The 24,972-nt window shown below is 42.1% G+C and overlaps 1 long non-coding RNA gene across 1 annotated transcript in view; it reads left to right on the top strand.

Annotated features, from left to right (window-relative positions):
* The window catches only part of LOC134355136 (uncharacterized), a 153,182-nt gene that overhangs the window by 7,297 nt on the left and 120,913 nt on the right, over positions 1 to 24,972 (top strand). The window contains exon 2 of the long non-coding RNA XR_010019967.1: positions 23,217 to 23,326. This is a non-coding gene — a long non-coding RNA (uncharacterized LOC134355136). The remainder of the gene's footprint in view (positions 1 to 23,216; positions 23,327 to 24,972) is intronic.

Genomic DNA, 24,972 nt, shown 5'->3' with positions numbered 1-24,972 from the left:
TCTTCAGGCTCCCTAGCCTTCTGGATGGGAATAATGAGAAGAGGGCAGGTCCCAGATGGTAAGGGTCCATAATTATGGATGCCATCTTCTTGATGCAACTTTTCAAGATGTTCTTGATGGTGGGGAGGGTTGTATCTGTGATGCAGCTGGCTGGCTCTACAAGCCCTTGTAGTCTCTTGTGATCCAGTGTGTTGGAATCTCTATAGAGTGTGATGCAACCAGTCACAATGCTCACCACCATGTATTTACCATAAGACCATAGGTTGATGATGCTTACTTTTTTTTTGCCACTGGGGGGAGGGGGGATTGTTGCTTGCTGCCGCTTACACGTGAGGATGGGGGGGGGGAGTTTAGTTTGGGGTTCTCACGTTTAAGTGTCGTTTATTCTTTGGGTACTTTGGGTGTTTTGTGAATGTTTGCAAAGAAAAAGCATTTCAGGATGTACATGGTATACATTTCTCTGACTTTAAATTGGACCTTTGGACCTTTGAACCTTTGATGTAGGAGCAGAAGTAGGCCATTCGGTCTATCAAGTCTGCTCTGCCATTCAATCATGAACTGATCCAATTCTTTCAGTCATCTTCACTCCCCTACCTTTTCCCCATACTTTTTGATGCCCTGGCTAATCATTTATAGAAATCTGGGTGGCACATTAGCGAGGTGATTAGCATAACGCTTTACAACACCAGCAATTAGGGTTTAATTCCTGTCACTGACAGGAACGAACCAGAGCCACGGACATGCCTTCTTCATAATTGCATCAATGTGTTGGGTCCAGGACAGATCCACTGAGATGTTGAGATCCAGGAATTTACCTTTTTTAAATCCTTTCCAATGCTGACCCCTCACTGAGCACTGGTGTGTGTTCTCTTGACTTCTCCTTCCTGAAGTCCACAGTCAGTTCCTTGGATCTGCTGATGCTGAGTGCGAGGTTGTCATTGTGACGCCACTCAACAACCCAAGCTACCTCAGTTCTCTACGCCTACTCCATGTCATCTGAGATTTTACCAACAACAGTGGTGTCATCTGCAAATTTATAGATTGTACTCGAGCTGTGCCCAGCCACACAGTCAGGAGTGTGGAGAGTACAGCAGTGGGCTAAGCACACACCCTTGAGGTGTACTTGTGTTGATGTCAGCAAGGAGAAGGTGTTACCACTAAACTGTACTAACTGTAGTCTTCCAATTAGCAAGTTCAGAATCTGGTTGCAGAGGGAGTAGCCATAAAATAATTCAGTACTCATCATGAAATACAAAAACTTCCTCCAGTGAATATATTCATTCTATATTTCTGAAATGAACATCAAAAATATTGGCAACAAACATAAAATGCTGGAGGAACTCAGCAAGCCAGGCAGCGTCTATGGAAAAGAGTAAACAATCGATATTTTGGGTTGATACCCTTCATCAGAGTTGGAGAAAAAAAATGGGAAGTCCGAATGTGGGGGGAGGGGAGGAAGAAATACAAGGTAGCAGTTGACAGGTGAGACCGGGAGAGGGGGAGGGGTAATGACGGCTCCTACCTCCAAGCATGTCTTTCCCTCAACAGCATCTCTTCCATTTTGTGCACGTCTGCCCTCCTGCCACCACACCAGGGACAGGGTTCCTCTTGTCCTCACCTACCACCCCACTAGCTTCCTCATCTAGCACATAATTCACCATAATTACCACCAACTCCAACGGGATCCCACCACTAAGTACATCATTCCCTCATCCCCACTTTTTGCTTTCCACAGAGATCACTCCCTAAGCAACTCCTTTTTCCACTCGTCCCTCCCCATTATCTTCATCCTGGCACTTTTTCTTGCAAGCAGAACAAATGCCACACCTGCCCCTACACCTCCTCCCTCACTGCCATTCAGGGCCCCAAACAGTCCTTCCAGATGAGGCTACACTTCACCTGTGAGTCTGTTGGGGTCATATACTGTGTCCGGTGCTCCCGGTGTGGCCTCCTGTATGTCAGTGAGACTGGGAGACCACTTCACTGAGCACCTACTCTCTGTCTGCCAGAAAAAGCGAGATCTCCCGGTGGTCACCCATTTTAATTCCACTGCCCATTCCCACCCTGACATTCCCACCATGGCCTCCTCTACTGCCATAATGAAGCCACACTCAGGTTGGAGGAGCAACACCTTATATTCCATCTGGGTAGCCTCCAAACTGATCGCATGAGCATCGATTTCTCAAACTACTGGTAACTGCAACCATCTCCCTCCCAACTCCCCCACCACCGCCATTCTTTTTTCTCCAGTTCCGATGAAGAGTCTCAGCCTGAAAGAATGAGTGTACTCTTTTCCATAGATGCTGCCTGGCCTGCTGAGTTCCTCCAGCAGTTTGTGTGTGTTGATTGGATTTCCAGCATCTGCTGATTTTCTCTTGTTTATCAAAAATATTGTCAGAGTGCTCACCGTAGGTGAACAGCCCACCAGTGAAATGCAAACGAAGCCCAAGCGTCAAAATGGGCTGGACCTAATGGTCACATGATCAGGTAGATGGAATGAATTCATCAGCCATTGGTCACCTCTGCATTGATCTCTGGGAAAACTATTGAATATGTATGAGATGATATCATAAGTTAAAGGTCAATGGGTACAAAAGTGGGCATCAATAATATTTCAATTTTTATCATTAAGTTCATTATCAGAATTTGCATGGTCAATATTAAATATGTTATTGAGTATTCACCTCATACATTTATTTTTAAAGTTTTATAGTAGCTGTACAAGTGTGGTGCTGTTGTCGTGAACTTAATGTAAATGTGATTGATCAGAAACACTGCAACACATGAAAAATGTACTGGAATTGTAAACAAGATTAGTAATTCCCTTCATTCACAATGTTACTAATAGAATGCACCATTCAAATGAGCACTCACTTAATTTTAATATAAGATTATAATTTTTATTCCTGCAATGATATGTAGCTATTCAGGTTGAGCGGACAATGAAATCCCCATGAGTAAATAAGTTATAAATTTGCAAGCTCTTTGTCCTTGAGTATCTCCTTAGAGCATTATGCATTTGAAGCTCACTCTAATGTTGGATATGTATCAGATGTAATGCAAATTGACTCAAAATAAAATGGAATAGGCATGCAATTGCTTTGGTGATATGAGTGAGTATGCAACATACTTCTGCCCCAGATCGTAAGGAAAGACCCACTTTCCTACATTTACAGTCAAAAAGTAAATTATAAATTAATATAAAGGGTGACTTTCTTTGTGAATGTCTGTGCATAAAATACTATGTTGAAGCTTAAAATGGTAAAGCATAGTTTAGATTAGATTAGAATTGCCTGAAGTGCTACCTTAGCTCTGAATTGAATTGTGTGCACGGTAGTATGTCTTTTTTTTGAAACTAGGTTTCATGCTGAAGTTGGACTGCAGGCTGGGGTTCAGGTGGAAAATGGAGTGTGGTCTATCATCTAGTACTGTTACTTGATGGCGTGGGGTGGTGTAATGCAACTTATGGAGAGCCTGTAAGCAGCAGAAAATTGCAGAAACCATCTTTGATGGCTAAACCCACTTTGCTTTAGGAATGCATCACTTTAACAGCATTTCCCTAGCCTAACATTTCTATTTTATAGGTTTACTTAAAAAAAGCAATAAATGTTGGTGACATTTAAAAAAAAAATCCTTCTGTGGGATCCAGGCTTTGCCGGTCCGGTCGGTATTTATTGCCCATCCTTAATTGCATAGCTTTATAGAATCATAAAGAACTACAACACAGAAACAGACCCTTTTGTCCATCTAGTCTCTGCCAGCCTGATCTTCTGACTAGACTCATCTTCCTGCACCCAGACCATAACCACTCATTCTCTTAAATGTTACAATTGAACTTGCTTCTACCACTTCTGCTGGCAGCTCATTCCAAACTCTCACCATCTTCGGAATGAAGAAGTTCACCCTCATGTTACACATAAATATTTTACCTTTCACCTTAAACCTATGACCGCTAGTTCTAGTCTTATCCAACATGAAGAGACAAAGTTTGCATGCATTCATCCCATGTATACCCATCATAATTTTGTACATCTCTGTAAGGTCTCCCCTCATTCTCCTGCAATCCAGGGAATAAAGTCAAGTTAAAGTTCAAGTTTGTTGTCATCTGTCAAATGAAACAATGCTCTTCTGAACCACAGTACACCCACAGTACATACAGTATATCACACAGAGCATGCAAAACAAAATGTTACCACAAATAAGTTAATAAAATATAATTCAAAATGCATATGAAGTACACAGTGCAGGTAAACAGTAAACCACGCTGTGAAAAGCTGAATGTCCTGCTGATGCAATGAGATCTTGGTGATGCAGGCTCTCACAGTCTGGGGGAAGAAGCTGTTACCTGGTCTGGCAGTTCCAGTCCTGATGCTCCTGTACCTCCTTCCTTGTGGTACTAGTTCAAACCTGTTCAACATTTCCCTATAACTCAGGTCCTCAAGTCCCACCTACATCCTTGTGAGTTTTTTCAGTACTCTTTCAAACTTATTGATCTATTTCCTGTAGGTAGGCAACCAGAACTGTACTCAATACTCTAAATTTGGCCTCACCAATATCTTATACAGTATCAAAATAACATCCCAGTTTCTGTACTCAATGTTCTGGTTTAAGACCAATGTGCCAAAAACTCTCTTTACCATCTGGTGATGCCATTTTTGAGAAATTATTGATTTAAATTCCCAGGTCCCTTTGTTCTCTGTGTAAGTCCTACCCAAAGAGTACCATTTTTCAGGATGAGGCCTTTCATTTCAGAATTAAGTAGGTGTACTCCTACTTCAAAGAAAGGGGCTTCCCTTCCTCCACCATCGACGCTGCCTCACCCACATTTCTTTCATTTCACACACGTCTGTGTCATAGTCCGGTCCGTGAAATCCGTATTCCGGTTCATGGTCCGGTCCATCGACCCTTGATCCAGGTTTTCCTGCCTACCCCGTTTCTGTTCCTGTTAAGCACTAATTAAGGCAGGTGATGCCTGTTGGGGCTGGCTGCATAAATACCTCCAGAGACCAGGCTGTGGCTGCTGGATTGTTCTTGTCCTTACTCTGCCTTCTGTTTCCTTGCCTGAAGCCCTGACTTGTCTTGCTGGTAACTCTTGCCTCACCTGTAGTTCTTGTACTGCCTTGTCTCGCCTGCAGCCTTGTCCTGGAGCCACCCTGTACCTAGCTCCCTTTCTGTTCCTTGCCTCTGTCCAGGTAAGCCAGGCCGTCTTGCTGTTACCTGCGGTTGGTTCTGTCCTTTCCTGTCCCTTGTCTCTGTCGGGTGGTGATCTGCGCCCTGCCCAGGAGGAGCCTCACCTTGCCTCGCGTCTCCTGCCTCCAGCCTCGCGCCTCTAGCCTCGTGCCTAGCCTCTTGCCAAGCCAAGCCAAGTCTCTAGCCTCTAGCCTCAAGCCTCAAGATCCCAGCTTTGTCCTGCCTGCCTGCCGAGCCTTGTCCTTGCCTAATTCTGGGGTCTGAGCCAGTGGCAAGACCCAGGTACTGGGTCCTTGTCCAGTCTCTGGCTCGGAGTCCAAGCCTGGGCTCCTAGCTCTCTTGTCCAGTCCTGTTCCAGGTTCCTGGTTTTCCTGTCCATGTCCTTGCCATCGCCCTGTATCCTAGTCCTGTCCCTAGTACTTCAGTGTCTGTGTCTTGTCTGTCCAGCCACCACCTTATGACAGTCTGCCACACCAGGGATAGGGTTCCTCTTGTCCTCATCTACCACCCCACTAGCCTTTGTATCCAGCACATAATTGTCCATAATTTCTGCCAACTCCAATGGGATCCCACCACTAAGTGTTAGAGTGAGTTTTTGGGTAGATGATTCATTTACACTTAAATGACTTTGGCCACCAGTCCTCTGCCCTTTGACAAAGTACTGTGGATTGAGTTCATAACAATGCATTTCCTAAAAGCCGTGAACCCAGTTCATTTGTAACAATGCTGTTCCTAAAAGCTGTGAATACAGAAATACTAACCCAGATGCTGGTGGTGCCTCTGGGATGGGAGTGTGAAGTTTACAGGTAGTTTCGAAGACAGCATTATCTATACTTTGTAAATATGATTTGTCCACTATGTTAGCACATAAGATACCAAATATATGTATTGTGGATTTAACTTGCATTTCCAAAGGCTGTGAATACCAGCCCAGACATGCTGGCGTTGGGAGGAATGGATGAAGTCAGAAAGTGTGATGGTTTGCATGTAGCTTCAAAAGAAAGCATCATCTATACTTTGTAAATATAGATTGCCCTTTGTGTTTAGCAAATAAATATTGAGCCCACATTGGGCTAGCAGACCTTTTCCACCAAAAAGGTCTCGATGCCTGCTGTACCTTCTTTGCTGAATAAAGAAGCTGCTTTGTATCTACCAGCAACTCTCTCTCTGGGTGATTTCATTCACGCCACAACACTAAGCACATCTTTCCCTCACCCCCTCTTTTTGCTTCCCGCAGGGATCACTCCCTAAGCGACTTCCTTGTCCACTCGTGCCCTCCTGGCACTTTTCCTTGCAAGCAGAACCAGTGCTATACCTGCCCCTACACCTCCTTCCTCACTACCATTCAGGGCCCAAACAGTCCTTCCAGATGAGGTGACACTTCACCTGTGAGTCTGTTGGGGTCATATACTGTGTCCAGTGCTCCTGGTGTAGCCTCCTATATATTGGCGAGACCCAATGTAGATTGGGAGACTGCTTCACAGAGCACCTATCTCCATCTGCCAGAAAAAGCAGGATCTTCTGATGGCCACCCATTTTAATTCCACTGCCCATTCCCACTCTGACATGTCAGTCCATGGCCCCCTCTGCTCCCATAATGAGGCCACACTTGGGGTGGAGGAGCAACACTTTATGTTCCATCTGGGTAGCCTCCAACCTGAAGGCATGATTTCTTGAACTTCCGGCAATGCTTCCCCCGCGCGCCCCCCCCTCAGCATTTCCCATTTCCTTTTCCCTCTCTCTTATCTCCTTACCTGCCCATCACCTCCCTCTGGTGTTTCTCCTCCTTCCCTTTCTTCCATGATATTCTACTCTCTCCTGTCATATCCTCCCTTCCCCAGCCCTTTGTCTCTTTCAACAATCACCTTTCCAGCTCTTGACTTCACCCCCACCCCCTTTCCCTGTTTCACCTTTCCCCTGCAATCCTGTGCTGCTTCCTCCCCTTCCCCCAACTTCTCATCTTTTTTCTAGTCCCAATGAAGAGTCTAGGCCCGAAATGTTAACTGTTTATTCATTTCCATCGACGCTGCCTGACCTGCTGAGTTCCTCCTGCATTTGTGTGTTTTGTCTTGGATTTCCTGTGTTTTTAACACTTCACACTTGTCTTCATTAAATTCTATCTGTCATTTTTCATTCCATGTTCCCAGCTGGTCCAGATTATCTTGCAAGCTTTGATAGCCTTCCTTGCTGTCCTCTATGCACTCAGTCTTAGTGTCATGACAAATTTGCTGATTCAGTTCACCACATTATCATCTAAATCATTAATATAGATGATAAACAACAATCCCAGTGGCACACCACTAGTCACAGGAATCCAGTCAGAGAGACCACCATCTACTACCACTCTCTGGCAGGAGAATGCCAACCCAATGTTGAATCCAGTTGATTAGTTCATCCTGAATGTGAAGTGACTTAATCTTCCCATGTGAAACTTCAGCAACATCTTTCACTTGGGACTATAGTGGTGAGCAACCAGCTTGGATTAAATCCATCCATTTGATGAAGATGTGCCCACAGGAGTGTTGGAAAGGGTGTTCCAGGATTTCTATCCAGTAACAAAGAAGAACCAATGATATACTGTACTTCTAAATCAGGATAGTGTATAATTTGAAGGCGAATCTGCAGGTGGTGAGGTTCTTGTGGAACTACTGCCTTGTTCGTTCATGGTGGCAGAGACCCTAGGTTTGAGGATGCTTTTAGAGTAGTCCAGACAAGTAACTGGAATGCATTTTATTGAAGGTAACAGCCAGTAAGTGCTGATGCTGGATGCTGGTGTAATTCAGGTGGGTTACTTTGTCTTGAATGGTATAAAGCATCTTTTAAAGTTGTTGGAGCTGTATTTGTACAGCTAAGTGGAGAGACTTCCATCACATTCCTGACTTGTGCCTTTTAGATCGGGGAATGGCATCAGGTTATCAGGTTGGGGACTCCATAGGGCACCCAGCGTCTCACTTGCTTTAGTAGCCACGATATTTTTGTGTTTGGTTTAATGAGTTTCTAGTTAACAATGACCTTCGAGATATTCATGGTGAGAGTTCCAACCATGCTCATGTAAATGAAAGTCAAGAACTGGTACTTAGACTCTCCCTTGTTGCAGATGGTCATTGTCTAACATTTTCATGGTACAAACATTACCTGCCACTTATTAGCCCATGTCTGAATGTTGTCTAGGTTTTGCTGTATGGTGATGTGGTCTTGTTCATTTGCTAAGGACATGAGAAAAGAACTGAACATTGAGAAATGTTACTTTAAATGAAACCTTACTTCGGGAGTTTTACTTCTTTAAGTATTAATAGATTAAAGCTCAGTTGCAGTTATCTTAACTGCATTTTTGCACTTGCTGAATACCTTTAGTTCCAAGGCATTTCAGCAGATAAACACAAGAAATTCTGCAGGTCCTGGATTCCAGAATAACACATACAAAATGATGGAGGAACTCAGCAGGTCAGGCAGCATCTATAGAAAGGAACAAAGTATCAACATTTCTGGCCGAGACCCTTTATCAGGACTAGAAAGAATGGGGTGAGAAGAGGGTGGGGTGGGGGGGGAGCGGTAGAAACGCATGCTAGAAGGGGGTAAGTGAAGCCGTGTGAGAGGAAAGGTAGGTGGATGGGGGAAAGGTTGAAGTAAGAAGCTGGGAGGTGATAGGTGGAAAAGGCAAAGGGCTGAAGAATAAGGAATCTGATAGGAGAGGAGAGCGGATCGTGGAGAAAGGGAAGGAGAAGGGGAAAGTGCTATTACTTGTTGATTATGCAAGTCCTACTTTATGAAATATTCAGGCATAGGGTTTTCAAAATCTGACTGGATCTTGTTACATACACCTGTTAGGGTGCATTCTTCAGATACCTTTTTAGGTAACTGTAGACTTCAGCCAGGAGCAGATGTCATCAGGTGGTTCCCAACCTTCACCGAGTGTTTCAACCCTTAACCACGACATTCTCCAGTTGGTGGGCTGGCAGTGGTGGCCAAATCACTGCCCATCTGCTCCTGGCTTCCAGCTTCCCTCCTCTCGCCTACTGCAACTCCAACAAGAGGCTCGTTCTGGCTTCTCCCTCCTCCCACGGCACAGTCAGCTCAACCAGAATTATTTTCTTGTCTTCCATTGACCACAGTACAATGTCCAGGCATAGGGTTGTGTTCACCACATCCGGGAACTGCAACCTCCTTCCCACATCGATCCTCATCTCCCAGGACCTGGCCGTTAGCAGCAGGGCTTTGGTTAGGGCTAAGCCGTTAGGGCTTTGGTTGATTGGTTACGAAAGGCCTGGCTCCCTCTTTGATGAAGGTGATGGCCTTCCTCAGATCTGTGCCAGCCGTCCTCTTCTTGCATCTCTCCCGCTCTAGTGTGTCAGCAAGAGCCAGAAGCATCTTATCATGGTGCCACCTATACCGTCCTTGAGTTAGAGCTGTTTTTCACCCGGACAGTATATGAGCCAGTGTCCCCTTTTGATCACAGAGCTTACAGTTCAGGTCCTCTCTCATCTTCCATGTGTACAGATGTAATGGTGAAGGAAGGGTGTCATACACGGTTCGCAAGAGGAAGGAAATATGGAAGGGCTCCCGTCTCCATAACTCTGCCCATGAGATCTTGCACTTGGGCAGATCCCATTTTGTCCAGGGACCCTGGGACCCTTGTTCTATTGCCTTTGACATCCACTTCTCTTCCTCATGGATCTGTACTTCTGCCTGTACCATGTCTCGCCTGTTCCTTATGCTTGCATTTCCCCACTGCTGGAAGTGAACCGAGCCGAGGCCTTGCCGCCTGACACAGAGGTTGCCAATGATATCTCGCAGCTTCAGAGAACACACCACCTGCTCCACAGCTGCGTTGGCTGCCCACTTGTGCCCAGATCTGGTTGTAACGCCTGTATGCTTTACCAAGACGTCATTGGAATCTCTCAAGCTTAATAAGGCTCTGCATTTTGCCACCTTGAATTCCTCCACAACAGATGAAAGGGGAAGATGCAGTTGCCCAAATCGAATATAGAGGCCCACTGAAGAGAAGCTTGGGGGAACTCCCAACCATCTCTGCGGGTGCTTGTTGGTTCTCCTCTGGATGCCCTCTATGGCAGTCATGGGGAACTCATAAAGTGTGAAGAGCCAGAGAAGCCTGGGCAGAATGCCGTATTGGTACAGCCAGGTCTTGAATTTACCGGGAAGTCTGGATTTGTCGATCTTCTTCAACCATTCGTCTGTCTGCTTCACAGCATTGGTGACATTGTCCCCATCTGTCAGTGACACATTAAACCACTTCCCCAAGCATTTTCAGGTTATTTTCGATGGAAGGGATGACCTCACCCTGAACTTGGAGGCTAAACTTGCTATAACTTTACCCTTTCCGATCACCATACACATGGACTTCTTGGCCTTGAAGGACATCCTCGCCCAAGTGGCTACATTGTCCAGGGTTTCCAATACCCATCTTGCTTGGACATATGACACAGTTGTTATAGTGATGTCGTCCATGAACCCTCGTAGAGCCGGCTGAACAATACCCGACTCCAGCATGGGGCCGCGGGTTACATTTTCTGCTGCTGATAATTCATTCCCATAATAAATAGAATGGGGGAGATGGTGCACCCTGTTGGAATCCCTTTCTGGAGGACCTGCCAACTAGTTGTGAAATGGGCTGATGTAAATCTGAGTTTGAATCCTCCTAGGTAGCTGGTGATCATGTCTCGAATAGCCACTGGGATGTAGTAGTGGTCAAGTCCTTCTAGCATGGGGTCATGTAGAATAGACCTATAGGCGTTTGTGAGGTCTAACCAGACAACTGTTAGGTCACTCTTTTTCTGCTTGGCCTCACGAATCAAATGGCTAATCATTGAGGTGTGTTCCAGACACCCTGAAAAGCCTGGAATACTGCCTTTCTGGATGGATGTATTGATATAGTGGTTCTGCGTCATGTAAGATAGGGGTCCCCAACCTTTTTTGCACTGCGGACCGGTTTCATATTGACAATATTCTTGTGGACCGGCCAACTGGGGGTGGGAGGTGGTAGGGTTGCCAATGGACAAGACTAGCAGTGCAGTCAAATACGCTGGGTTTACCCCGAGAAAGACTACGATTACCATGAGGCCGTGCGCGGGCACCAGTGCGCATGCGTGTACGATTCCCCCCCCCACCCCCCAAAATAATTTTTGGCGATTCTTTTCGGGGGGGGGTGGGGGTTGTTAATCACTACCGGAATATCGGTGATAAGTGGCTAATGCACTCAATTTCCTTTCTAAAAGGGATTATCTAACAAATTTAATATTATACACACAGCGCATATTTTCCTCGCATGAATATAGTGATAAGTCAACTATCAGGGGAGGACAGGGGAGCTTGAAGTAAGTGTTGAACAAACTTCCAGTAGAAGTGGTAGAGGCAGGTTCGATATTAATCATTTAAAGAAAAATTGGATAGGTATATGGACAGGAAAGGAATGGAGGGTTATGGGCTGAGTGCAGGTCAGTGGGACTAGGTGAGAGCAGCGTTCGGCATGGACTAGAAGGGCCGAGATGGCCTGTTTCCGTGCTGTAATTGTTATATGGTTTTATAAGACAATAGCATCATAACATTTTAAGTAACGTTTGGATATTAAACACGCAGCACATATTTTCCCCGTATGAACATATAAAATCATTGCAACACACCAATATCACTGAATCAGTGGGAGCCCTGGGCTTGTTTTCCTGCAACAAGACGGTCCTATCGAGGGGTGACGGGAGACAGCGATACTCGAAGGGGGTTTCTTATGTCCAGTCTATTCCGCAATTTAGTTTTCATTGCATTCATTGCGGAGATATGTTGGAAATGGAAGCAATGTTTTCAGTGCTTTCGTGGCTATCTCAGGATTTTTAGCCTTGACTTTGATCCGGAATGCCGGTAGAGATGTTATGTCAAACATACTTTCCAGCCCGCCGTCATTTGCAAGCTCGCGGAGTTGATCTCCTTCCTGCGCTGAAATGGATGACGCTGTGGTAATGACCTCGCATGCGTAATGGCTCAACAGTGGCCGTGACAGAGAATGAGGAAAGGTGCAGCTGACTCATATCGCCAAATCATATCACTTCCTCGCGGCCCGGTAGTGTATGCTTTGCGGCCCGGTACCGGTCCATGGCCCGGTGGTTGGGGACCGCTGATGTAAGAAGTCAGCCTTCTTTCGAGCACAGAAAAGAAAATCTTACATTCCACATCCAGGAGAGAAATTGTCCTAAACTGGGCAATTGTGGAAGAATCCTCTTCCTTTGGAATAAAACATCCCTCTGTCAATTTCCAACTTGATGGAATAGTACCTTTGGCCCAGATCATGACCTTCCACAGCCTCCGAGGAAGTTTTGGGCATTTCTTATACACCTTATAAGGTATGCTGCTTGGGCCTGGGGCAGCTGATGCTTTAGCTTTCCGGTTGATGTCCTGGATTTCCTGCCATGTAGGCTCCTTCACATTCAGCTCAATTGATGGATTTTCCGGTCTACGCACAGCCCGATTGGTTCCTAGTCCCTGACCCCTCCGTGGGTCACTGTGTGCCTCCCGCAGGAACTCCTCTACCTCTGGCTTTGAGCTGGATAGTATACCAGATTTTTGTTGGCCGAGAAGAGTCCTGGTGAAGCTGAATGGATCTCTCACAAACTGTGCTCGCCTTTTCTCTTTCTTCCTTCTTTGCTGTCGTAGATGTTCCGCCCTCCGGAGTTTACACAGCTTTTCCCGCAGCATACTGGTTATATATATATATATAATGTACTGTATATATCTTTCTTCTGTTTACATTAGATTTGGCTGCTATAAAATTAGGTTATAAAATTGCATTATTAATTTATAACCAATAAAAGGCACTGTGTGTTGCAGTGTAATTTTATTATTTTTGGACTTGATTGTAAATGCTGTTTTATATATAATACTGTAAAATGGGATAGGAGAAGCAATTTGTAATGGCACCATTTATTTATCAACATGCAAGCTATACTTGAGATGAAGGACAAAGTTCAGAATTCATTTTTCTTCTGCTTGTATTTTAAATCACTGTGTCCCATACTTAGAGTAATTACTTCACTGAGTTACATATTTCAGAATGAGGAATGATATGCTAGGCATCTCATCAAGCTATTTCTTTTTTAAAAACAAAAATCCTCTGTAATTTACTGTTTTGATTTAAAAAAAAGTATTAGGCACACACAACTTTGAAGTTTGACTTAAATCTTCATTCTATTTTGATTGCCTTTATATATAGGAATCTGACTCTTAAAAGGTAGTCCTCTTAATTTTTTCATGTTATTAAATGGGTGCACATTCACTCTTTGGCGATGTTAGAATACTTCTATTCTATGCAGTAGATATCCAAATATATTGATTTTTTTTTGATGTTGTGTTGCTATTAGTGGTAATAACTATAACAGATAGAAACGAGATATTGGATTTGTTGATAGACTTGAGAATTTTAGAGGACCAGAATAGATTTTGAAGACTTGGTGAGGGAGAGGGTTTGAATTGATATGGGAGATGTCAGTTTCAAATTATTGGTGGAATATTGCGCACAATCTACTGTCCAACGGAACATGGGGAAGAGGGAATGTACTGGTAGTCACAGTGCCAACTATTGAATTGGAGAGAATCCAAAACTTAAGTAGTTTTTCTTTAAACAAAGATCAAATTTGTTTACAGTCTGTGTAAACTGGAGCAATATAAAAGTGATTTTAGGAGCAGCTATTCCCCTCTGCCATTGGATTGCTGTATGGTCCATGACCCCATGAACACTACCTTGTTATTCATCTTTTGCATTATTTATTTTTGTAACATAGCTAATTTTATATCTTGCACTGTACTGCTGAAGCAAAACATCAAATTTCATGACATTAGTCAGTGATAATAAACTTGATTCTGATTTAGTGAAAGCATGATCATATCTCCAAGAAAACCACAGTAGGCAGACAATGATAACATTGTAAAATGTGTAAAGTCAAACCCAGTCACTTACTTTCTTTGGAATCTTCTTTGACGAAATTTTCATTTTTTTGCACTCATGAGATTCCAGATGTTCCACATCTGTCTCGGTGCTGCATTGTACTTCATTGTCTATTTGTCACTCCATGTGTGTTCATTTCCCCTCCTCTACATCCTTTCATGGATCCTTGCTGCACACTCACCCCCTCACTTCAGCTTTCTCATCTGGATTTCTATTCCTTCCTTCACTTCAGAGATGACAGTCCACAGTCTAGCTCCAGCCACAATAGTGGCACTCAGCATTATCAGAAAAGGGGATCCAACACTGGCTTGGCATTCTGAAGTTGTTTCAAAGATACCAAACACTCTTCCTGCAACTCATTCAGATGTAGCTGCACTTGGTTTGCTCCATTCATAAGATCCAAAAGCAGTAGACTTGTGTAGGTGACCAACCCTTCTGCACGGTGAGTACTACTTTGGAGTCAGCTGTTTTAATAATACTTGCCATCACTGTTCAACTGCCATCAAATCTGCCAGGATTTCTCTACTCTATTGATTTCAGTTGGCTGCTATACTTGAGAAGCATATCAGTTTTCTCTGATTTGCAGGCCTGTACAGTGCTGATGGACAACTTACTAATGAGCTCATGAATCCCGAATGGGATTCTGCACGTGTGCTCACCTCCTTTTCTCATCTCACTGATGATAAAAACCAGTGGACAACCTTAAAGATTCAAGTTTATTTGTCACATACACATCGAAGTGTACAGTAAAATGTGTCATTTTCATTAACAGGCAACACAACCGAGGGTGTGCTGGGGGGCAGCCCACAAGTGACACCACACATTCTGGCATCAATGTAGCATGCCTACAATCTCCAGCAGAAAAACACAGTAGACAACAAAGCAGGTTCCTTCTGCTGGTTTACCTTTTCTTCATCTTGGTCTTAGTATAAAGAGTTTCATTTTTTGCTTTAACTAAATGCTTTTTGTGCTTTACTATTATCTCATCTTTTTTCCAATTTAGTTGACTTGTACCACTTCTGCCACCTTGTTCTGAGCCCCATTTTGCACGTGCTCAGTTGATTTTAATTTGAAAGTCTGTCCTCAGATGTGGTCGAGGTGCAGAAACCGAGACGGAGCGTGAGCCGATTAAAGCACCCATTAAGCGCCAATTAAAGCATCAAGGCCAATGCCAAGGTGAGTGAGAGTTCAGCACCGACTGCCTTCCTTTTGATCCCTGCTGAGGAGGAGTCTGTGAGTGGCCTATCACTGTGTGGCTTGCTATGGCAGGCAGGTAGGCCTCTGCGCTCGTGTGCTGTCTCTGTCTTCATTGACGAAGGAAGATGTTGCTGTGGTTATGCGTTATGGATTGGACTATTGCTTTTATGGACTGTGGACTTTCTCAGACATAGGGTTTTTATATTCTGTGTTTTTCACCCATTTCTCTCTGTTTTGTTGAGAGGGGAAGGGGATTTTGGGGGTTGATGCTCTTGTTCCATTTTGTGTGGGGAAGGGGGGTTTGGGGGTCAATGTTCTTGTTCTGTTTTGTGTGGGGGAAGGGGGTTTGGGGGTCAATGTTCTTGTTCTGTTTTGTGTGGGGGAAGGGGGGTTTGGAGGTTGATGATCGGGATGTCATTCTTTTTTGTGTGCAGGGTAGGTTTGATGTTTCTCTCTGAATGCCTTTTATGTTCTTTCTTTGTTTTGTGGTTATCTGGAGAAGATGAATCTCAGAGTTGTATATGGATACATACTTTGATCACAAATGAACCTTTGAACTGAGTTTTACATAAATTCATTATAATTGAGAGTATTTAGTTAATTTGACCTTTAAACAGAAGTATAGACAATGTAATAAGTGAGTTAAGGTAGTTAAAACGTTGAGGTAATACTTTCCTAAGTGTGTATCAGACTTGCAAATAATCATTGTGTGCCTTGGGTAAATGCATGATGAGGAACAGTTCTGTGGATGTGAGCAGAGAGAAACCTGTATGCTCTGGAGTTTGGTTGAGTGGACCTGTTGCATTGTCAATACTGACTTGATGTCAGAGCAGTTTTGCTCTCCTTTACAAACCTTGGTACAGAAGAAAGCCATTTGATCCATCAAGGACAATCTGACTCTTGGTAGAATATTTCCATCAGTTCTGATCCATGACTCCTTCCCATTCCTTCCAAAACATTTTACCCCCCCCCCGCCCTTTCTCAACTGATTGTGAAAGGAGCATGGGGTCATTCTGGTCTGTTAATTGAGAGGATGCTTTTCAAGGCAACATTTTGCTGATCTTTGTGCTTAACATTCAGGTAGTTCTTTATAGTGGCTTCACGAAGCAACAATTCTGCTGAGAATATTTGTCGACAGTACTTCACGAATGTGCAGCTTTGAGTAATTTAATTCACCGCAATGGGCGTATTCAGGCTGAAGAAAAATGGTGTGTGCTCAGTTGAAAGCATCCAATCTGGATACTTCATGGCTTGGTGTGGTCACAGGCAGAGATTGCAGAGAACTGTCGACACAGTTCTGCACATCATGGAAACCAGCCTCTCTTCCAAGGATTCTGTCTACACTTCTCCCTATCTCAGTAAAACAGTAAAGATGATGAAAGACCCCACCCATCTCTAACATTTCCTCTTTTCTCCTCTTCCATAAGGCAGAAGATACATAAACCTGAAAACACATACTACCATGCCCAAGGACAGCTTCTATCCCACTGTCATAAGACTATTCAACAGTCCCTTAGTGTGACAAAATGGAATTTTTCCCACCCAGTTGACCTTGTATCTCATTGTTTATCTGAACCGCACTTTATCTGTAACTGTAGCATCTTATTCTGTATTTTTACCCTTGAACTATCTCAATGCACTGCTGTAATGAAATGACTTGTATAGATAGCACATAAAATGAAGATTTTCACTGTACTTTGATACAGCTGACAATAATAAACCAATTTGTTAATTTACAAATTGGAAAATGTTAAGTTGATGATTCTTCAATTTGGATACCACACAGCAGGGGACTGGTTTATTATCGACAATATTCTTGTGGACCGGCCGACCGGGGGCGGGGGGGGGGCGCGGTGTTAGGGTTGCCAACGGACAAGAGGAGCAGTCAAATATGTTGTGTTTACCCCGAGAAAGACTACCCTGACCATGAAGCCTTGCATGGGCACCTGTGTGCGCATGCGTGTACGTGCCGATTTTTTTCTACAAATCGTTTTTGGCGATTCTGTTCGGGGGGGGGAGTGTTAATCTCGACCGGAATATAGGTGATAAGTGGCTAATACACTCAATTTTGTTTCTAAAAGGGCTTATCTAACGAATTTAATATTAAACACACATCGCATATTTTCCTCGCATGAATATAGTGATAAGTCAATTATCAGGGGGGAACAGGGGAGCTTGAAGTAAGTGTTGAATGAACTTCCAGCAGAAGTGGTAGAGGTAGATTCGATATTATCATTTAAAGACAAATTGGATAGGTATATGGACAGGAAAGGAATGGAGGGTTATGGGCTGAGTGCAGGTTGGTCGGACTAGGTGAGAGTAGTGGTTGACACGGATTAGAAGGGCCGAGATGGCCTGTTTCCGTGCTGTAATTGTTACATGGTTATAAAAGATACTTATAAGTCAGTAGCATCATCACATTTTAAGTAACGTTTGGGTATTAAACACACAGCACATATTTTCCCCGTATGAGCATATATAATCATTGCAACGCACCAATATCGCTGAATCAGTGGGAGCCCTGGGCTTGTTTCCCTGCAGCAAGATGGTGCCATCGAGGGGTGATGGGAGACAGCGATACTCGAAGGGGATTCCTTAAGTCCAGTCTATTCCGCAATTTAGTTTTCGTTGCATTCATTGCAGAGATATGTTGGAAATGGAAGCAATGTTTTCAGTGCTTTCGTGGCTATCTCAGAATATTTAGCCTTGACTTTGATCCAGAATGCCGGCAGAGATGTTATGTCAAACATACTTTTCAGCCCACCGTCATTTGCAAGCTCGAGGAGTTGATCTTCTTCCCGCGCTGACATGAGTGACGCTTGTGTAATGACTTCGCATGCGTTCAAGCTCAACAGTGCGTGACAGGGAATGAGGAAAGGTGTAGCTGACTCATATCGCCAAATCATATCGTTTCCTCGCGGCCTGATAGCACATGCTTTGCGGCCCGGCGGTTGGGGACCGCTGCCATACAGGATGAAAAGAGCAAGATGAGCTTCGTCTTTGCCTTATCTTCATTCCCCCTTCATTTCACTTCAATGACTTTTGGCTTCTTCTGATCCTCATCACCCTTTGTCCTCAACTTACTGAATTTTAAACCCCAAGAAATGAATACAGTGGATTCCAGTTATTTGGGCCATCATTTACTTGGGGCAGCCACTTATTTGGGACAATTCTTAATGAACAAAAACTAATTGAGAAAATAGCCGGGATTCCCTTTATTTATTTGGAACACTATTCTGCTTAATAAGAACAGGAAACGGTTGCCAAACAGTTTCTAACTAGTGTCAGTTGAGTGCACTTGCATGGCCATTTGACACTACACCATGGTTCGAGTGAACAATTTTTAAGTAGTGACAATTGCATGTGTTTGCGTTCTTAAAGCAGCAATTTTTGTTACTGATAGTTGGTGAGAAATAAGCAGAAAGAAAATTCTGAACTGTTTTGCTCACTGCGGTTTCAAACATGGCGGCTTGGAGATGTCAGAAATAGCAGGGAGTAAAAACGAAACAATTTCACTACTTCAACAAGATATGAACTACAAAGAACTTGAAGGCATCAACAGTGATCTTGAATGTTACAATACAAATGAAAATTTGAAGGATGCAATCATTGATAACATTGTATGAAGGCAGCCCATTATCTGCCCTATATGTCTGTGTTGGTGTTGTTCATTTACGGTCAAAAGTATGTGACTGTAGTGTTCTTGTGCAGTGTGTTGAAACTCTGACTAAACACCAAGTTAAACTGGAGCCAATGAAGACAGAGTCATTGTAAGTTTAACCATTTACTGTTCACTCTTCCACATTAACATCGTATGGTGAAAACTGTTGATAAAAAAAATACAGACATATACAGCGTCTGTTTCATTCTGGAGACCGTGCACACTCTCTTCTTTTAGCGAGTGTCTCCAGCTGCCCCGAATAGCGGGTGAGGGGGTCGCGTCAAACCGCCACCGGGCTCGAGCCGACCCCGTGTTTGAAATTGAAAACCCGGCATGCGTGCTGCCCCAACCGTTGCTTCCTTAACAGAAACAGTGTTAATATTTTTACTTCAAATACTTTCATAGGAACTTATGGCGTTGCTTCTATAACGTTTCTTTGTGGGTAGAAACGGAGCTCTTCACGATCATGCTGCACGCATGGCACCCACCCTCACACCTTCTCCGAACTGGAGGTTACACATAAGACGCGGCGAAACCAGAGGTGACGTCATCACATGCCACGATATACCATAGACAATGGATTTACCTTCGTTATACTGTAACTTAATTATCCACCTTTAACTTTAACTAGAAAATAGTTACAAACAAATCATTTAAAGCGTAGACCCAACAAAGTCAAATAAATGCCTTAAGGGCTACACAGTGACTCAGATGAATTGCCCTGTCGATAGGTATTAGGAAATAATACAGTTTTATAATACTGTATTAGTATTGGTAGTGTTGTAATTTGTTCTGTATTTTATTTAAATACATAATTTGTTGCTCAGTTTGTGTTTTTTATACCTTTTTAATTATTCCCATGAAACTTCAGCTAATTGGGATAGCTGCTTAATTAGGCCAAAATGTACTGATCCCAGTGTGTCCCAAATTAACTGGAATCCACTGTACTCACAGTTCCCTGGATTCTTTTTCAATGACGAAACAGCACATGACAAAGGTGGAAAAGCAGTCTATTTGCAAAGGGCAAGCTGTGCAAACACAAAAAAAGAAAACAGATGAATCAGCAATAACTATCAAGAAAGCGAGTTGTAGAGTTCTTAAAAGTGACTCCATAGGTTGTGGAATCAATTTAGTGTTGGGCTGAGTGAAGTTATCCCCTGATGGCGTGGGGGTAATAACTGCTACTGAACCTGGTGATGGGGACTTGAGGCTCCTGGGGACTGATGGCAGCAGTGAGAAAAGAGCATAGCCTGGACGTTGGGGGTTCATGATAACGGATGCCACTTTCCTGCAGCAGGGCTTGTAAATCTGGAGCAGGTTTAATATCACCAGCATATTAGGTGAAATTTGTTTCAGTGTGCTCAAAGGTGGGGAAGGCTTTACTCATGTTGAACTGGTCTGTATGCACTACTTTTTGTAGGGTTTTGAAGGTGTAGAAGGGACAATGATCAGGATAGGAAAGGTCCTTGATTATGCTGGCTGCTTTCCAAGGTAGCAAGTATAGAATGAGTTATTGGAGGAGAGCTGGTTTGCATGATGGTCTGGTTGCGTTCACAACTCTGCAATTTCTTACAGTCTTGACAGAGCAGTTGCTATACCAAGTTGTGGTGCATTCATATAGCATGATTTCTATGGTGCATTGTAAAAATGTTTACAGTCTTTGGGGGCATGCAGAAATTCCTTAGTCTTCTGAGGAAATAGAGGTGCTGGTGATCTTTCTTGGCCATAGAGTCCATACAGGTGATTATCTTACACTTACAAAGTACCAATCATCTCCACAGATGGTGAAGAAACATGTGTGGATGCTCTGCTTCCTGAAGTCAATGACCCACTGTTTCATTTTCCTGATTTTTGAGGGAAAGACATTTTGGCGTTTCTCATGAGGGCTCCCTCCTTCCTGTAGTCCATGTTATCATTTTGAGATGCTGCCCAGTATGGTGGTATCATTTGCATACTTGTAAAAGAAGTTGGAGCAGAATTTGGCCACATAGTCATGAGTGTATAAGAAATAAAATAAGGGGTTAAGGATACAGCCTAGTGGGGTGCAGATATTGAGGATAATTGTAACAGGGAACTTTGCTGATTAACATCACTTAAAAAAGCTGAAGTACAAATTCCTCCAGATACTTGCACCATGTCCACAGAGTGACCAATTCATTTCTGAAATTAACTTCATTGCAGCCAAATTTTGGGAAATTGCAGCTGTTGTTGCATTGCATGCTTAAAATAAGGCTATCTTAGATTTATTTTTAATTCAGTTTGGGGAAGTTTTTCAGTTTTTATATATATATATAAATATATATATATATATAAATAATATTTATTTCTTTAATTACTTTATCCTACTAATAATGTTCTTTTTGCTACCCAATGATCATTTTAATCACTGGAAGACCTCATGCTAATATACTGTAGATAGCCACACGAGGGCAGTCATGTATCGAGCAGGATTAGAAAATTTGCTGGCAGATGATTTCTTAAGGGAATTGTCACTTTGTGACATTTTAAGTGGCACTCTTGTACAAGTAACATCTCAATGCGATGACTGATGACTATTTAACCTAGTTATTTCATACAGAATAGTCATGTGGGATAACACCTTTTCCCTTTGATTTTAAATAATACACATAGCCATCAATATTTTGTCACCTCATGGTCATTTAGGTTTAAAAAAAATTTAAACAAAGGAAATGTTTGTAAAACAGATTTTGCTCAACAGGAAAGCAATAATCGCACAGCAGTAAACTCTAGCTGGTGCAGAGTATCAATCCGTGCTGAGAACATTGATGGCTTTATATATAGTACTGTGTGCTTACTCTTCTTAAAATTAAGCTACCATGTAACCTTCCAAGTTTTTAATTAATATGTAACAGTATATTAAACTTCAATCCTAAAGCCTATCAATATGAAAGATTAACTCTACTTTTGAAAAATGTTATTACCAGATCATTGTCTGTCATATTACTTCAGAATTGAAACTGAGTCAGATTTGATTATAGAGAAAGGGCAAAACCTTTGCAGATTCTGCTAATATAATTTTGTTAATGATATTTACACATTAACCTCAAGGAAAGTCTGCTACACACCAAGATCAAAGTGATTTAATTTGGGTCTAAGACCCTGTTGGTGAATAAAAATTTGTGCAAAGCTGTAAACTGCTCCTTAAAATGGATCTCAATTAATGGAAATTAATGCCACCTCTGAGGTTATTCTCAATATGTGTAAAAGGAGTTTAAATTACAAATGTCAAAAATGCAACTTTATTATTATGACATTAGAATGACCAACAATAGAGAGAACTGTTTCATTGAGAGTTACCTAACTGTAATATAATAATCAAATGTGTTTATTAATTGTATCTAATAACGCAATAGTTGCTTTAAATGTTTTAAATCTTTTGTATTAAAAATTGCAATTTCACTGTTTTTACTCTATTCATAAAATGAGTTGCACGGCACTTGAATTTTGATCTTGCATTTTGGGAATTCTGCCAGTGTTTTGGTTAACATTCATCCATCAAGAAGTATGAAATATTGCAGAACAGAAGTACACAATATTTGTGCCAGGTAAAGCATTCCAAAGCCTATATCTCCATAGCTCTCTATCAACCGTGATTAATCCTTGCTGAACTTCACTGTGTACTCTCCTCAGTGGTGCAGTACAAATCTAGTTACAGGGGAAGCTTTCAGGAAATTCAGCTTCTTCTATTTCGTTTTTACCTGCTGCTGTGTTAGTAAAGGAATTTCCATGCTCATAAGTGCATTACTCTGAGTCCGATGCTAAAATTTTAACTTCTTTATACCGTACGAAGTTACAAAGCAGGCATATTTAATTCAGAACTCCGGGAGAAAGCCCATGATTTCTGAGTGTTGCAGTAAATTCCAAGATACTCATGAGAAAAATAAACCCAGTGATGCAACCAATGCCATTAAAATGTAGAGAAGATATGCAAATTAAGTTGAGATTTTTGTGCTGATTTTTCCATGAAGGAGCACCATAACCTTTCCCGAAACATTTATGACCTTGGAAATTCTATTGTTTGATAATTGTATTTGTAAAAGTCAGCAGAATTTTTGAAATAAAATGAAAGTGAAATATAGCCTTGGAAGCTAGAGCTGCAAATGCTAGCTTCTCTGTTGAAGTGTCAATTCTTTTATTGTGAGTTTACAGCCATTGCAAATTGACTGCTTTTTACACCACTATTTCATATTCATGTCGTAGGAATGTGTGAAACGTTGAATGTACAATGGATAAATCAGATTCACCTTAATCCTTCAACAAATGTCAAGACTGAGCAACTTGTTCACTTGTTTTGCAGTCGGGACTTTCAGGTATTTAATTGCACAGCCACTATTGCCCTGGATGTCTTACTTATTTGTTAAAATGTTTTAAATTTGATATATTATTGATTTTTAATCAGTGAAATAACAAAAGCTTTGGGTTTGATGTTAAGTATATTTAGGGTCTGCTTGATTTCTGCCTTGGAGATGCCGTAAGTTTAGCACTTGCTGACAATGCAAAGATTTAAGACATAAGAGCGGTGTTCAGTTTCGGTTTATACTGCAGCTGGTGTCTTCAGTTGCATTATTAAAACTAAATTGCTTCTAATGATTTAGCACTAAAATTAAACAAATAGCTCTGAACTGTGTGGATTTCAAGTTTGAACTACAATTATGCAAAATTAATTGATTTTGTTTGAGGGCAGCTACAAATTACAGCTGCTAGTGACTCATTTCTGATCATTAATTGCTAATCATGATTAGATAACTTTCTGAAATTGCAGATATGTACATGAGAAAGGTAACTCCCTGGATGAGAGACTACTCCACAATCTTCACCTTTTTCCAGTGATAAAAAAATCATTTCTTTTTAATGCAATAAAACACATTTTCTCTTCAATTTCATCTTCTGTTTGATGAGAAGGTGCCACATGCAAAGAGGCCGGGTTGTTGTGCCTCTCAGAAATCTGAGCGAATATCATCTTGCATCTTTTAATCCTGTCTATCAATTGTTCCCCATTCACTTAATCAAGTCACACTCCATTATAATTTCCTGCTTCTAACTGACAGAGTTTGGATGTTATGATGGTGGTCATTTCTAAACTTTAGAAATGTTGCTGTTTGAATATTCACAGATTTTGAAAAGACTTGGATGGTGTGAAGTCATTTCTCTTACTTTTCTTTTACTGAGTTACTTTGCAATGCCGCTGTGGTCCCCTGATTTGGCTGGTTGACACATGAATCAGTATGGGAGAAGGAATTGTCTTATCATCTTTGGAGAATTTTGTCAACTAGTTTTGTGGATTGTGTTCTAGTCTTGGTGCAAGGGAATGGTTTGCACAACTTCATACATTTCAGATCTAAGTTAAAATCAGTAATAATGGCTTTCTCTGGTGAATTTCTCCTACAATAACAACAGTTTACATTAAAGGCTTGCACCTTTCCCGCATTGAAACAGGCAGCAAAATGGGATGTTGGTTACACAGGAACAGATGTACGCTATCCATCCCCTTGAGCCTGTTCTGTAATTCAATTAGATCATGGCTGATCTGTACATCAATGCCATGCAAGACTTTGCTCCATATCCCTTGATATCCTAATAAAAACCAATCCATCTCAGTTTAGAAAATCTATCCATCTCAGTCCTGAAAATTTCAATTCACTTGACACTCATAGGCTTTTTAAGGGATAGAATTCCCCATTTCTGCTTCACCTTGTGTGAAAAGAAGCTTTCAATTTCTTTCACTAATGCTTCGAACTTGAAGGTTCAATCAAATTCAAGGCATGTTTATGCAGACTGTTCATTTCAGTTAATACTTTAAGTCCCCAAGTCTTTTATTGTTAGGTTACAGTAAGCACATAAAATCAAACAAGAGTCAGGGGCATTTTAAGAGATTACAAAAAATATTCTGGAAATAATGTTACAAAGTATTTCAAATATCCTCCCTTACACAGTGAAATTGTGCCAATGTTTGTTA

Source organism: Mobula hypostoma, chromosome 1, assembly GCF_963921235.1.
Source record: "Mobula hypostoma chromosome 1, sMobHyp1.1, whole genome shotgun sequence".
Lineage (NCBI taxonomy): Eukaryota > Metazoa > Chordata > Chondrichthyes > Myliobatiformes > Myliobatidae > Mobula > Mobula hypostoma.
Note: the sequence above shows the minus strand (reverse complement) of the source record. Positions and strands in the feature narration are given on the sequence as shown.